Source organism: Rattus norvegicus, chromosome 19 (assembly GCF_036323735.1).
Source record: "Rattus norvegicus strain BN/NHsdMcwi chromosome 19, GRCr8, whole genome shotgun sequence".
In the NCBI taxonomy this organism is placed as follows: Eukaryota; Metazoa; Chordata; class Mammalia; order Rodentia; family Muridae; genus Rattus; species Rattus norvegicus.
The window spans coordinates 13,659,771-13,675,760 of record NC_086037.1 but is presented as its reverse complement, the minus strand read 5'-3'; the positions used below and the strand labels follow the sequence as shown (position 1 = coordinate 13,675,760).

General features: G+C 41.1%; 1 pseudogene; it reads left to right on the top strand.

Annotated features, from left to right (window-relative positions):
* The first annotated feature begins 3,037 nt into the window (after positions 1 to 3,037).
* Positions 3,038 to 7,685, top strand: Uqcc3-ps1 (ubiquinol-cytochrome c reductase complex assembly factor 3, pseudogene 1; annotated as a pseudogene).
* The last annotated feature ends 8,305 nt before the right edge of the window (positions 7,686 to 15,990 follow it).

The following is a 15,990-nucleotide window of genomic DNA, read 5'->3' as shown; positions in this document are numbered from 1 at the left end:
GTAGCAATAGAGTTTGCTGTTGTTATATTAAGACTGTTACCCACACTGCACCATGCTTCAAGACAGTATTTCACTTATTTGTAATTAGAAATAAATATTTCACAATATATACTTACAGTCTCTTTTCGATCAGTCTGTTTTAACTATGTTCAATTTGAAAATACACACCGCATATCAAATATTTAAGTTATGATTCATAAGAACAGCAAAATTACAGTTGTGGAGTAGAAACAAAAGTATTTTATGATTGGGGACACCGCAATATGAGGAACAATATTAAAGGGTCCCGGTTTTAGAAAGGTTGAGAACCACTGACTTAAACACTTCATACTTGAAAACCTAGCAATCTATACTTTGACAAGGGAAAAAAAACATAACCGCAAAGCACAGTTAGAGCCTCTAAGTGTGGTGTAAATATTAGAGAGCTAAGACAGGCTCCTGGAAAGCCAGCTAGGCTGGCTCACACCCATAACTTAAGCTCTCAGGGTGTTGAGGCAGGTGGATTACTATAAATTCAAAGCTAGCCTAGACTATGGAGTAAGACTTTGCCTCAGCAAACAAAAACGTGATAAAGGTTTCAATAATTTGTGTGGTCAGGACGTTCTCTTTACAATCAAGCTGTAAACATCATATGAAGAATTTTTCTTTCCCAATTTGTATCCCCTTGACCTCCTGTATTTGTCTTATTGCTAGAACTTCAAGTACTATATTGAATATATGTGGAGAGAGTGGACATGCTTGTCTCGTCCCTGATTTTAGTGGGATTGGTTCAAGTATCTCTCCATTTAATTTAATATTGGGTACTGGTTTGCTATATATTGCTTTTATATATGTTTAGATATGGGATTTGAACTCCTGATCTCTCAATACTTTTAACATGAAGGGGTGTCATATTTTGTCAAATGCTCTTTCAACATCGAATGAAATGATCATGTGATTTTTCTTCTTTGAGTTTGTTTATATAGTGGATTACTTTAATGGATTTTTGTATATTGAACCAACCTTGCATCCCTGGGATGAAGCCTACTTGATCATGGTGAATGATCATTTTAATGTGTTCTTGGATTCAGTTTGCCAGAATTTTATTGAGTATTTTTGCATCGATATTTTTAAGCAAATTTGGTCTGAAGTTCTCTTTCTTTGTTGGGACTCTGTGTGGTTTAGGTATCAGAGTAATTATGGCATCAAATAAATTAGGTAGTGTTCCTTCTTTTTCTATTGTATGGAATGGTTTGAGGAGTGTTGGTATTAGGTCTTCTTTGAAGATCTGGTAGAATTCTGCACTGAAGCCATCTGGCCCTGGACTTTTTTTGGTAATGATTTATAAATTGATATTATTGTTCAGAAAATTTTAGTTACATAATAACATATTCATTTCAAATATTGTTAATTTGTGAATAGTTTAAGAAAAAGAAAAAATAAGTCCCTCAGGAAACTCTGTTAGATTATTTTTAAAGTTGCTTTAATTATTCAAGGACTTTTGTATTGGCAATACATAAGGAATTTGAATAATATTTTCAATTGTAAGAGTTTATACTATCTCTTGAACTATGTAATGTAACAAGATAAGAATGTTTATATGTTTTATTAGAATATATTATTCTTAGACAAAATTGCTTCATTTATATCTTAAAATTGTATGAATTAAATTTAACATTGCAACTATTTCTGTTAACTGTCCCATTTGACCAATGACATTACCTTATATTATAGTATATACTGTTTATATTATTATTATTATTAAATAACTTTGAGTTTAAATGTCATCCTGCAATCAACACCATCCAGTTATCTTTGATGAAATCAAAGATCTTTGAGAAAATGTACAAAATGGAGAGAATTCAAGGCATATGGCAAAAAAACTTAGGTATCTCTATGGTGCATTTTCATGAAGAGAATATCTTATCTTTAATTTTTCTCATAGTTTTAAGGTTTAATATAATTATATCAATTCCTACCTTCATATCCTTGTTACAAGCCCTCCGATATATACCTCCTTATTCTCTTTAAGACAGATAAAGCAATTGGAGAGCATTAAACTTTTGACAGTTATTTAAAGGTTGGCTCAGAAGAAAATATTCATTCGTTTGATGGCAAGAGGGAACGTTAAATTCCAAAAGAGAACTTTATACTGTCATTTAGAAAATGAAGTCAAGGGGCTGGAGAGATAGCTCAGAGGTTAAGAGCACTGACTCCTCTTCCAGAGGTCATGAGTTCAATTCCCAGCAACCACATGGTGGCTCACAACCATCTGTAATGAGATCTGGTGCCCTCTTCTGGCCTGCAGTCACATATGCAGGCAGAGTGCTGTACATAAAATAAATAAATAAATCTTTAAAAAAAAAAAAAAAAAGAAAGAAAATGAAGTCAAATAGTCATCAGGATCAGAAGCAAATTTGTAGCTTGCTACATACAATCACAGTAGATTTAAAAGAATCAGTTTAGACATTATAAATTCTAGTCAGAAATAATATGAGAAAATTATTCCTTCTCTCTTTGATGTAAAGGAGGTACTCACTTTAACAAACTAAGTGGATATCAAAAAATAAATTTTTGCTACGTTGTCATATTTTATCAGAAAAATATTTAAAATCAATAGTCATAATATAAGCTAAATATTATCAAGCAGAAAAGATAAACGATCTTCATAATTTTTAGTTTCATTTTTCTAGTTACACTGTGATCAAAACTTTTTTTTTTTTTTGGTTCTTTTTTTCGGAGCTGGGGACCGAACCCAGGGCCTTGCGCTTCCTAGGCAAGCGCTCTACCACTGAGCTAAATCCCCAACCCCTAAAACTTTTTTTAATTTGTAGTAAAAACTTGCTACATATTTTACACAGTAAATGATGATTGTGACCCTTGGCTGGCTAAATCCTTGTGGCATTTACAGAGCTGATTATCTGCCCAACACTATTCAGCCCCTTATCACACGTAGGTTTATGCTGCCGTTTCCAGCAGATGAAGCCTGTTTGTGACAGAACACTTAAATGAAGCCTTAAGCAACCACACAGGGCATCCATTATTCACACACGTCCTGATGCATCCTGATTTGTGTGAGGTAATTTTATACCCAGCCACTCTGCTGAAGTCGTTCATCAGCTGTAGGCGTTCCCTGGTGGAACTTTTGGGGGTCACTTAAACGTACTCTCATATCATCCCCAAATAGTGATATGTTGGCTTCTTCTTTTTCCAATTTGTTTCCCTTTGACCTCTTTTCGTTGTCTGATTGCTCTGACTAGGACTGTGAGTACTCTATTGAATAGGTAGGGAGAGAGTGGGCAGCCTTATCTAGTCCCTGATTTTAGTGGGATTGCTTCAAGTTTCTCTCCATTTAGCTTGATGTTGGCTACTGGTTTGCTGTATATGGCTTTTACTACGTTTAGGTATGGGCCTTGAATTCCTGATCTTTCCAGGACTTTTATCATGAAGGGGTGTTGAATTTTGTCAAATGCTTTCTCAGCATCTAATGAGATGATGATGTGTTTTTTTTCTTTGAGTTTGTTTATATAGTGGATTGCATTAATGGATTTCCGTATATTGAACCATCCCTGCATGCCTGGGATGAAGCCTACTTGATCATGATGGATGACCATTTTGATGTGCTCTTGGATTCCGTTTGTGAGAATCTTATTGAGTATTTTGGTGTTGGTATTCATGAGGGAAATTGGTCTGAAGTTCTCAGTGTAGGGAATGTCAGGAGGGGGAGGTGGGAGGTGGTGGGTCAGTAGGTGAGGGAGCGCCCTCATAAATGTGGGAAGGAGGTGGGATAGCGGGCTTCTGGAGGGGAAACCAGGAAATGGGATATTTAAAATGTAAATAAAATGCAATTAAAAACATGTCAATAAAAAACATTTTCTAAAAGTTAACAATAATTAAACAAGTCATTAAGAAAAAAAATAAGAGGGCCTGGCAGAGATTGCCCAGTCAGTAAAATCCTTGTTATGCAAGCCTAAGAGCCTGACCTCAGTCCCCAGTAATCTCATTAAAACAAACAAAGGCTGGGCATGGTGGTGAATGTCTTTAATCCCAGTTCTCCAAAGACAGAGACAGCTGGATCTCTGAATTCAAGGCCAACCTGGTCTACAGAGCAGTTCCCAGACAGCCAGGACTACGCAGAGAAACCTTGTCTCCAAAAACCAAAAAACCAAGTTACCAACCAACCAAACATAAAGAAACCACTGGGCATTGCAGCATCCTCCCAGCCCTGAGGAGGCAGAGAGAGAGAGAGAGAGAGAGACAGAGAGAGAGACAGAGAGACAGAGAGAGAGACAGACAGAGACACAGAGAGAGAGAGACAGACAGAGACAGAGAGACAGAGAGACAGAGACAGAGACAGACAGACAGAGAGACAGAGAGAGAGAGAGACAGAGAGAGAGAGAGAAGGAAAAAAGAAAAAGGGGGCTGGGGATTTAGCTCAGTGGTAGAGCACTTGCCTAGCAAGCGCAAGGCCCTGGGTTCAGTCCCCAGCTCCGGAAAAAAAAGAAAAAAAAAGAGGATTAAGCAAGAAAAAAAGAAAAAGACACAAGATTAACTCATTTTATTCCCATCATAATCCTTTGGTCAGGAAGTAATGTTAATAAGCCCACTTGATATATGAAATAAAAGCTCAGATTTAGAACTCTATTTTAAATAAGTTAATGTGAAATGTCAGTTCTTTAACTTTCAAAATCTCAGATTTACTTACCCTCAAACCATCTTTTAAAGTAAAATGTATTCCTGTTGTCCCTATAACATGTATGCTTTCTAGCTATTACAAAGAACATTGTAACCAAAACCTCTCATTTAACCAGCAGCTGAAAACCGTATCTCGAGAGACAACAGATGGAAATAATTATCTACCAGCTTTCAGTCCAAAGAAAGCACAGGATTTCCCTGCCTTACACTTCATCGATCACTCCAGTGACTTTGGAGGTGTTGGGAGAACACCAGGTCACTCCCCTCTCCCTTTTTTCATATTTCCAGGGGAAGAGAAGCAGGAAATAAACCTTGGGCTTTTCCCTTTGCTTACAGCTTCCCGGGACAGCAGCAATGCTGGCTTACCCATTAGCTTGCAGCCAGGATTTCTTGTCCATGCCCTTTTCAGAACCAGTCAGCTTTTCCTTCATTTCTCAACTACTTACAAGGTTGAGAAGAAAGAAAAAAAAAATCAAGGATGTTACTCACTGGCCCCTAAAACGACAAGCAAGAATCAGCAGCATGGAAAAAAAAAAGCTGTGTTTTCTCCATTCCCAGTGTTTTGGAAACTTCTGATACTAAGAACCCACAGCATCAACATGATCCCAAGAATACAGCAAAGGTTAAGAATCCAAACTGCTTAGGCTATAGAGACGGGAACTATATAAATACAGAGGAAGAGAGACAAAAGGAAGAGGGGGGGGAGGCGAGAGAGAGGAGGGGAAGAGTGGGGAGAGGAGGGGGAGAGGTGGGAAAGAATGGGGGAAGGGAGAGGTGGGGAGAGGGGGGAGAGGTGGGGGAAAGGCAGGGGAGAGGAAAGAGAGGAGGGGGAAGGAGGGGAGAAGAGGAGGACAGGAGAAGTGGGAGAGGTAAGGGAGAGGTGGGAGAGAGGAGGGGGAAAGGAGGAGGGGGAGAGGAAGGAGAAAGGAGGGGGAGAGGTGGGAGAGAGACAAATAGTACTTGCCTCCAGGAGAAACACCAGATTTTGAAGCGGCTTCTAGCTAGAACAAATGATCTCAATATTTCAAGAATTACCCTTGAATTTGCAGCACAGAAGGCAGAGGCAGGCGCCTGCTCTACACACAAACTCAAAGCCTGAGAGACTACGTCGAAAGAAAATTATCTCATTAAAATGAGTAAGTAAATATGTATTTCAGTTCTGTCAGACTTCCTGCAGCTACTACCTTTGGCCACCAGATGGCAATGCTGTAAAAGCAGATAGGAATCGGCGCGATGTCATGGCTCCCTTCTAGGCTGCGGGAGGATGCAGACGGCGTCTCGTTTGTAGTGTAGCTCGCCACGGAGGCGGCTGGTAAAACACTGGCTGTAGTTGCAGTGCTAGGCGCGGGAGCTGGTGTGGGCTCTATTCTGTTTGCTTTGGTGACCCCAGGAGAACTACAGAAGCAATCGATGCTGCAGGAGATGCCGGAAAGGGATTCACGGCGCAGGAACGAAGCAGTCAGGACCAAGGAACTGGTGATAGCTACCCTGAAGGACGCCGCAGCCACGAAGGGGAACGTGGCCTGGAGGAGAACTGGACAGTTAGAGGCGACGGCAGGTCAGCATGACACCAGAGCTTGCCCATGGTCGTGGGAATCTTGGTGCTCCGGACATGAAGTCGGGATTCAGGAGACATAGCAGGACTCTCTCCAAGGCACAGGGAGCTGCGGTTGGGGGGGATGCGTTTAATGAGCATATCGAGGGACAGGGTCGGATGTGTGGAACCAAAGGAACTAATAAATGCAGTTTACCCATTAAGTGGATTTCGCAGCTGGACATCTAATGCTTAGAGAGCTGTGGGGGTCGGCGCAGTGGGAGGCGCAAGACTGAGGCAGCGGCATGCCACCCTCCCCGCTGCACGGTCCTTAAGTCCAATTAAGTCTTCTGGCTATTCAAAATGGGTCACGTGATCTGAGTTTGCTTCTGCAACTGTCGGTAAAAAGACTTTTTCAAAAAAAAAAGAAAGAAAGAAAAGAAAAAGTTGGCCAAACTACACTGGAGAAAATCTGGATTGCACCTACCTGCTAACGTGACACGTGAAAAGGACTGTATAGCTTTTTCCTGGCATCCGATGAGCTTCAAGGTAAGACTTCAGACATATAAAAAGAGAGACGTCGAAAACGTCCACTCCGGAGAAATTAAAATGCTGATAAGAAAAGTGCTTCTGCACTTAACCTCTGACTCCAAACCGAGAGAAATGATCTCATCCTCCAAATCAGGAATATGGGTCGATATGGCAGGAATTCCTGACATGGAAAATGCGACAACATCACTTCATTTTCCTTGTAGATTTAGACTGCACGCACGGAGCCTCCACAACATTTCCCCGGAAAGATTGTTTGCTTCTTAGGGAGGTACTATAATCTCGGTTAAAGGGAAACAATGAATATGACTCAACAAAATCCGACTTCAAGTTAAAAAAATGACACTGAGACTTGACTTTAAAATTGGAGTCACTGCTTAAATAGGACGCTTTCCATTCACAGCCCAAGAGGACCATGTAAGAGACAAATAGAAGACATTCTTTCCCATAAAGGCTGGGGTTCTCAGGGACTTGGCGAGCAGAGGCCAGGTGTAAAGAGTACCAATTACTAAGACAAGGCTTCTTCCGGGTCTGCTAAACCAGCAGCCCTTGGCAAAGAAACTGCACTACAGAGAAAAGATACAAAAAAGAAAGATACAATCTCCTCAGGAATGTTCAGACCAACAGAAAGCCGGCAGGAGAAAACACACAGTTCAAGTACTTAAGATATGGGTGCCACAGCACACACAGGCAATCCTCCCCTAGGGGAGCTGGGGCAGCAGCAGCAGGAGTCTGAGTCTGCCGGGTTACAATAGGGGGCTGGGAATGAGCTCAGGGACAGAGCTAGCAGAGCCTAGCAGGTACTATCCTCCCCACCACAATAAAACGGTGAGAAAGAGAGGGGGAGGGGGAACATAGTGTGCTAAAGGTGTGGGGGAACCTTCTGCTATTACCATAAACAAAATAAAAACAGAAAGAAAAAGAAAAACATGTAATTACTGACTACAATGAAATGCTGCTAAGATATGCAGGAAACCTATCTAGATTTAAGGTTCTAAACTGGCACATACCCTTAGAACTGTCTTGTACGTTTGAAAACGGAAGTGGGGGGGGGGATATCCAAGCAGACTGTGCACGCCCGGAGCCTCACAACATTTCCCCGAAAAGAGTGTTTGTCCTTTCCTTCTGTGCATTCCATTCCACGACTGTTGTTTCCAGCTACCCTCTCCTTCTAACACATAGTGTTGTTTCCAACTACACGCTCCCTCTAACATATAGTGTTGTTTCCAGCTACACTCTCCCTCTAACACATAGATAGTGTTGTTTCCAGCTACACTCTTCCTCTAACACATAGATAGTGTTGTTTCCAGCTACACTCTCCCTCTAACACATAGATAGTGTTGTTTCCAGCTACCCTCTTCCTCTAACACATTGATACAGTGTTGTTTCCAGCTACACTCTCCCTCTAACACATAGATAGTGTTGTATCCAGCTACACTCTCCCTCTAACACATAGTGTTGTTTGTTTCCAGCTACCCTCTCCCTCCCTTACAAACACTGATAGAGGAATAAAAACAAGCAGAAACCACAAAGAGCAGTTTATGTCCCTTAATTACACTTTTTAATGGAAGTTCCTCAGGGGATTGAGTCACGAACTGCAAGTGTACATATATTAAAAACAAGTTCATTTACTAAACACAAGCAAAGCCGCCTAAGAAACGTTTTAAACTAAAGAAATAAACACTGAACTATAACCTTTGATCTTCAAAGGTTACATAACCTTAATTCTGAAACACACAACAGGGATTTTAAGGAAGAAACATCGGGCCTAGGAGATGGCTCAATAGTTAAAAGCACTAACCGCTCGTCCAGACGACCCAGGTTCGGTTCCCAGAGCCCATTAGCTCATAGTCATCCATGACCCTAATTCCAGGGTCTGAGGTTGTCTTCTGACCTCTGCGGGCACTAAAGACACATGTAATACACACACATGCATGCAGGCAAAACATTCATTCACATAAAAGACAACATATTTTCTAAAAAGAAAAAAAGTTTGTTTGTTTGTTTTAAAGTAATACCTACCAAGCCCAGGTTCATAGTGCCTTGTGGACAGCCTAACTGGTTTATGTTTGATGTAACCTGCTTTCAACCATCTCTCCAAAATGCTACTGCAAGCATCGGGAAGAACTGAAGCCAAAAACCAGAAGACCAAAGCACACTCAAAGACCTGCACGTTTTCTTAACCAAGCATACAAAAGCAACATTACAATAGCCATCACCTTACCGTCATAGTCAAAGCAAATAAAAAGGACAAATCCACAGGCAAAACAAATTAAGACATACACATGCAAGAATTCTTTAAAATTACACCATTGATTCTACTAAATAAAAAGTACAAAATGATAATTTTACTAGTAACATCTTTGGCATTTCATAAAATTATAATAAAACTTAATATACGTTGAATTGCCTTTATCCAAATTCACTAATGTTTCATATACTTTATGTAGCTGCTTCGATTACATATGCTAATTATTTCCCCCGAAAAACTGTTTGCACAAGAGGGTCTGCACATAGCATCGGGAAACCAGCCCCCAGTTGGTTCTTTTTTTTTATTTTATTTTATTTTTCTTCGATATTTTATGTATTTACATTTCAAATGTTATCCCCTTTCCCCCCCATGCCACTCCCCCTCCCCCTGCTTCTATGATGTTCCCACTCCTACCCACCCACTCCCACCTCAACGCCCTGGCATTCCCCTACACTGGGGAAATGAGCCTTCACAGGACCAAGGGCTTTTCCTCCTATTGATGCTGGACAACGCCATCCTCTGCTACATATGCGGCTGGAGCCATGGGTCCTTCCATGTGTACTCAATGGTTGGTGGTTTATTCCCTGAGAGCTCTGGTGGGGTCTGGTTGGTTGATATTGTTGTTCTTCCTATGTTGGTTCTGATTGGTAAATAAAGATGCCAGCAGCCAATAGCTAGGAAGGACAGATAGAGGCAGGATTTTAGGACTCCCGGGCTTGAGGCCTGGAGGAGGAGGATACGGAGTGTGGACAGAGGAGAGACACAGAGGCCACCATGAAGTAGAGAAGCAAAGAGAGTACCCTGGGCTCAGGGCCAAGAAAGTGTGGCCCAGAGGGCTGCACAAATAGGGCTGGAGTGGCCAAGGTGGAAGATAGAATTAGTAAATAGTAACTCAGAATTATCAGCAGCAGGTAGGTTCTAGCAACATGGGGGCTAGGCAGCCACTCAGCTATTGTAATGCTTAAGGCATATTAAATATAAAGACTGTGTGTGTGTGTGTGTGTGTGTGTGTGTGTGTGTGTGTGTCTGTGTCTGTGTGTCTGTGTGTGTGTGTGTGTGTGTGTGTGTGTGTGTGTGTGTGTGTGTGTGTGTTTCATTCATGAACATAAGCCATTGGGGCAGGTAGTAACCACACACCGAGATTTATTAATTAATTATTAATTTTACAACCTTACATCACAGCTAGGGTAATTTTCTATCTGATTTTGGTATGCTTTGACTGGGACTCATCACAAGCTTCTGTATGGACGCTTTCCACTTCCGGCATCATTTCAGCTCTCAAACACCTTCAGATTTTGAACATACTTGAGTTTTTGGACTTTCAGATTAGGGAGGCTCAATCTAAAATTCTTATTTATGTTAGAAGTAAATTTGAATACTTTTGTAAATTTTAAAAAGTATCCCATTTACTTCAAATACTTTAAAATTACTATTACTTAAAAAAACACATCTTTCAAAGTGAAACTTTTATGGGGTCATAAATGTCATTTCACAATTTATGAGAGCTAAGGACCTGCCTTAGCTCGCACAGACAAACAGCTGGGCGTGGTACCGTGCAGGTAGAAGCGCTGCGGAGCCAGAGACAGGCAGATCACTGAGGTTGCCACCAACCAGACATCTCCCCAGACCTAAACTCATTTTCCATGGCCAGAGTCATATTAAGACTTTCAGGAATTATAAAATGGCATGTATGGCCCCATAAAAGTTCTACTTTGAAAGGTATGGGGTTTTTTTTTAATAATAATAATTTAAAATATTTGAAATAAATAAGCTTTTTAAAATTTGCAAAAGTATTCAAATTTATTTCTAACGTAAGATTTTGAGGTTGAGTCTTCCTAATTGGGAAGTTCACATTTTTTTTTTCATTTTTCTTTCTATATTTTAAGTAAAGAGATAAAAGTATACAGTGAATTCAATCATATAATTGTTGATATAGGGTAGATTTTTCACTCATGGCTTTTCACCAGTTGAGTTTTCAAAGATTTTTTTTTTCTGTCAAACGGGTAATCATATTGAGTTTATTTTCTTTCATACATGCTCCACAAAAGCAAGTTATTTCAAGTACTTATGGATTTCAGCCATACTAAAATAAATAAAGCCAGATACTTGATATTTTAGTTGTTTACAATATTGCTTTTTTTTCATTTTTTTCTTTAATATAGAAATAATATATAATTGCTTATATCATAGAGTTGATTTGGAAGCTAAATAAATTAACAAATGCTTAACACTTAAACATAATGATTATTAGACATTGCTATTACCATTACAACTGGTCTGTGGTCACAGTGGATACCACCCCTTTGTGTCCATTTTGAGTCCAGCTCTGGTGACAAGTCCCAGCTTACTAGTTGGGTACAACATGAGGGTGTGTCAAGATTAACTTAGGCTGATTGCGTCCACTCGAAAAACATTCTACCCGCTGATTCTTTTCTTTACAGATAATTAGGTCTACTACCTGTCAAGCTATGATCTCATCCTTGTTTAACACTTTTTTGATCAGGATTATGCATACACTTCATGCTTAGAAAGACTTCAGGACACTTACTGCTGGTGATTGCCAAGGAAACTCCATAGGCATTTTTTTTTTGTAGGCAAGGTAGTAGAATATTTTATTATTTCATTTATAATTGACGTGATAGGGCTCAGGGTAGGATGGGCAGTATCATCCCTGGTCAGATGGTCTTGAATGGTCTAAGAACTCTGCTAGCAAGTTGGAAGGAGCAAGGCAGTGAGTATTCTGTTTCAGAGCCGTGGTGGTCCGATAGCACGCATGGGATTATTTCTATCTTTCTGCACCTGTTGAGGCCCGTTTTTTGACCAACTATATGGTCAATTTTGGAGAAAGTACCATGAGGAGCTGAGAAGAAGGTATATCCTTTTGCTTTAGGATAGAATGTTCTATAAATATCTGTTAAGTCCATTTGGCTCATGACTTCTCTTAGTCTGTCTACGTCTCTGTTTAATTTCTGTTTCCATGATCTGTCCATTGATGAGAGTGGGGTGTTGAAATCTCCTACTATTATTGTGTGAGGTGCAATGTGTGTTTTGAGCTTTAGTAAGGTTTCTTTTACGTATGTAGGTGCCCTTGTATTTGGGGCATAGATATTTAGGATTGAGAGTTCATCTTGGTGGATTTTTCCTTTGATGAATATGAAGTGTCCTTCCTTATCTTTTTTGATGACTTTTAATTGAAAATTGATTTTATTTGATATTAGAATGGCTACTCCAGCTTGCTTCTTCTGACCATTTGCTTGGAAAGTTGTTTTCCAGCCTTTCACTCTGAGGTAGTGTCTGTCTTTGTCTCTGAGGTGTGTTTCCTGTAGGCAGCAGAATGCAGGGTCCTCGTTGCTTATCCAGTTTGTTAATCTATGTCTTTTTATTGGGGAGTTGAGGCCATTGATGTTGAGAGATATTAAGGAATAGTGATTATTGCTTCCTGTTATATTCATATTTGGATGTGAGGTTATGTTTGTGTGCTTTTCTTCTCTTTGTTTTGTTGCCAAGACGATTAGTTTCTTGCTTCTTCCAGAGTATAGCTTGCCTCCTTATGTTGGGCTTTACCCTTTATTATCCTTTGTAGTGCTGGATTTGTAGAAAGATATTGTGTAAATTTGGTTTTGTCATGGAATATCTTGGTTTCTCCATCTATGTTAATTGAGAGTTTTGCAGGATACAGTAACCTGGGCTGGCATTTGTGTTCTCTTAGGGTCTGTATGACATCTGTCCAGGATCTTCTGGCCTTCATAGTTTCTGGCGAAAAGTCTGGTGTGATTCTGATAGGTCTGCCTTTATATGTTACTTGACCTTTTTCCCTTACTGCTTTTAATATTCTTTCTTTATTTTGTGCGTTTGGTGTTTTGACTATTATGTGACGGGAGGTGTTTCTTTTCTGGTCCAATCTATTTGGAGTTCTGTAGGCTTCTTGTATGCTTATGGGTATCTCTTTTTTTAGGTTAGGGAAGTTTTCTTCTATGATTTTGTTGAAGATATTTACTGGTCCTTTGAGCTGGGAGTCTTCACTCTCTTCTATACCTATTATCCTTAGGTTTGATCTTCTCATTGAGTCCTGGATTTCCTGTATGTTTTGGACCAGTAGCTTTTTCTGCTTTACATTATCTTTGACAGTTGAGTCAATGATTTCTATGGAATCTTCTGCTCCTGAGATTCTCTCTTCCATCTCTTGTATTCTGTTGGTGAAGCTTGTATCTACAGCTCCTTGTCTCTTCTTTTGATTTTCTATATCCAGGGTTATTTCCATGTGTTCTTTCTTGATTGCGTCTATTTCCATTTTTAATTCCTTCAACTGTTTGATTGTGTTTTCCTGGAATTCTTTCAGGGATTTTTGTGTCTCCTCTCTATGGGCTTCTACTTGTTTATTTATGTTTTCCTGGAATTCTTTCAGGCATTTTTGCGATTCCTCTCTGTAGGCTTCTACTTGTTCTCTAAGGGAGTTCTTCACGTCTTTCTTGAAGTCCTCCAGCATCATGATCAAATATGATTTTGAAACTAGATCTTGCTTTTCTGGTGTGTTTGGATATTCCATGTTTATTTTGGTGGGAGAATTGGGCTCCGATGATGCCATGTAGTCTTGGTTTCTGTTGCTTGGGTTCCTGCGCTTGCCTCTCGCCATCAGATTATCTCTAGTGTTACTTTGTTCTGCTATTTCTGACCGTGGCTAGACTGTCCTATAAGCCTGTGTGTCAGGAGTGCGGTAGACCTCTTTTCCTGTTTTCTTTCAGCCAGTTATGGGGGCAGAGTGTTCTGCTTTCGGGCATGTAGTTTTTCCTATCTACAGGTCTTCAGCTGTTCCTGTAGGCCTGTGTCTGGAGTTCACCAGGCAGGTCTCTTGCAGGGGAAAAGTTGGTCCTACCTGTGGTTCCAAGGCTCAAGTTTGCTCGTGGGGTGCTGCTCACGGGCTCTCTGCAGCGGCAGCAACCGGGAAGATCTGCGCCGCTCTTTCCGGGAGCCTCCGTGCACCAGGGTTCCAGATGGTCTTTGGTGTTTTCCTCTGGCGTCCGAGATGTGTGTGCAGAGAGCAGTCTCTTCTGGTTTCCCAGGCTTGTCTGCCTCTCTGAAGGTTTAGCTCTCCCTCCCACGGGATTTAGGTGCAGAGAACTATTTATGCGGTCTGTTTCCTTCAGGTTCCGGCGGTGTCTCAGGCGCAGGGGTCCTGCCGCTCCTGGGCCCTCCCCTACGGGAACCCAGAGGCCTTATACAGTTTCCTCTGGGAAATGGGCAGGGATGTGGGCAGGGGTGGGCAGTGTTGGTGGTCTCCTCCGCTCTGCAGCCTCAGGAGTGCCCACCTGACCAGGCGGTGAGGTCTCTCTCCCACGGGGTTTGGGAGCAGAGAGCTGCTGCGGGCTGGGATCTGCGGGTGTGGGAAGTTCACATTTTTAATCTCAACAAAATCTGAAGAGCTCATGGGATGTGCTGCAGGACCGAGTGCCTGAGGGAATCCTCAGGGCAGAGAATAGCTGTTGACAGGGAGACTGGTTCAAGGCTTTTCTCAGAAGCCCTGATGAATGGATGAAAGAAACAATACCTCTGTATACCCTTGCCCAGCAACAGACCAGGCAGGTCGATCTAGGGCTAGGGCCAGAGCCTTGAAGTATTTAAGGTTTCAGATCCTAAGAATCTGACTTTTTTCCTCCTGAAGAAACTGGAGTTTTCAGTCCCAAAGCTACCAAGCACTCAGTCTGTGGTACATGTGAGATGCCCTGTGTTCCTTTGTGCAACACTGCTTAATTAACTTTCTGCTGACACTGTACCGTGTTTCCCCTATGAACTGTATATAAGATGCTGCCCTTCTTGCTTGGCACAAGGCATAGCTTGTGCAAGACCTGACCCCAACTTTCATGCCTTCTTTATTACTTCCGATGCCCTGATCATCCCCCTCAAGAACTTGTCACTGAGAACAACCTGCTGGTCCAGATCCAGCAGCACAGGTGAAACAACAGGCGAGCTGATAAAAGCTTCGTAAACATTAGCCAGTAAGCATTCCTCAGACTGCAACTTAGAATTCACCTACAACTACTGTTCTTAAAACCTGTCGGCGTGGCTTGCCTACCAGCAGGTCCAAACTAATTCCAATGATCTTGAGGAAATCACAGAACCCCTGCAAACCACTGGTGTACAAAGAAAGCAAGAGCAGAAACGGGATATTTTCCAAAAATTTATAGACGGACTTTGGAAATTTTACTTACAATTCCGATTGCCTGCATCTTCTGTCCAATTATCACTTTCTGAAAGTATTTTCTCATCCTGAGAAGAAATAATTTCTTCTACCAAAATGTCTGGGTTAAGACTCAAAAGTCACAACGTTTTCTTGCGAGGCTCTTGGTTGTCGTTTTCAGAAGTGAAACTGCTGAAAAGCCCACGACAAAATCCAAAAACAAAGACCGAGATCAGAGGTGCTGAGTGCTTTTTGCTCAACGGCCATCTTTAGCAACGAACGACACTCGGGTCTTCTGTTTGCACACGACTGAGTCACTGTCTAACCCTCGCTCCAAGACAAGGGTTCTCATAAAATTTACTGTATGGAATGCTATTAAAAATATGGAGAGAGGGGGCTGGAGAGATGGCTCAGCGGTTAAGAGCACCCGACTGTTCTTCCAGAGGTCATGAGTTCAATTCCCAGCAATCACATGATGGCTCACAACCATCTGTAATGGGATCTGATGCCCTCTTCTGGTGTGTCTGAAGACAGCGACAGTGTACTTATATATAATAAATGAATAAATCTTTAAAAAAAATTTGGAGAGACATTGATAAGTGGCTATTAGCCCAAATGCTTGAATTACCCTAGATGCACAGAACACATGAAACTCAAGAGGGATGACCAAAATGCGAATGCTTCACTCCTTCTTTAAAAGGGGAACAAGAATACCCTTGGCAGGGAATAGGGAGGCAAAGTTTAGAACAGAGGCAGAAGGAACACCCATTCAGAGCCTGCCCCACATGTGGCCCATACATATACAGC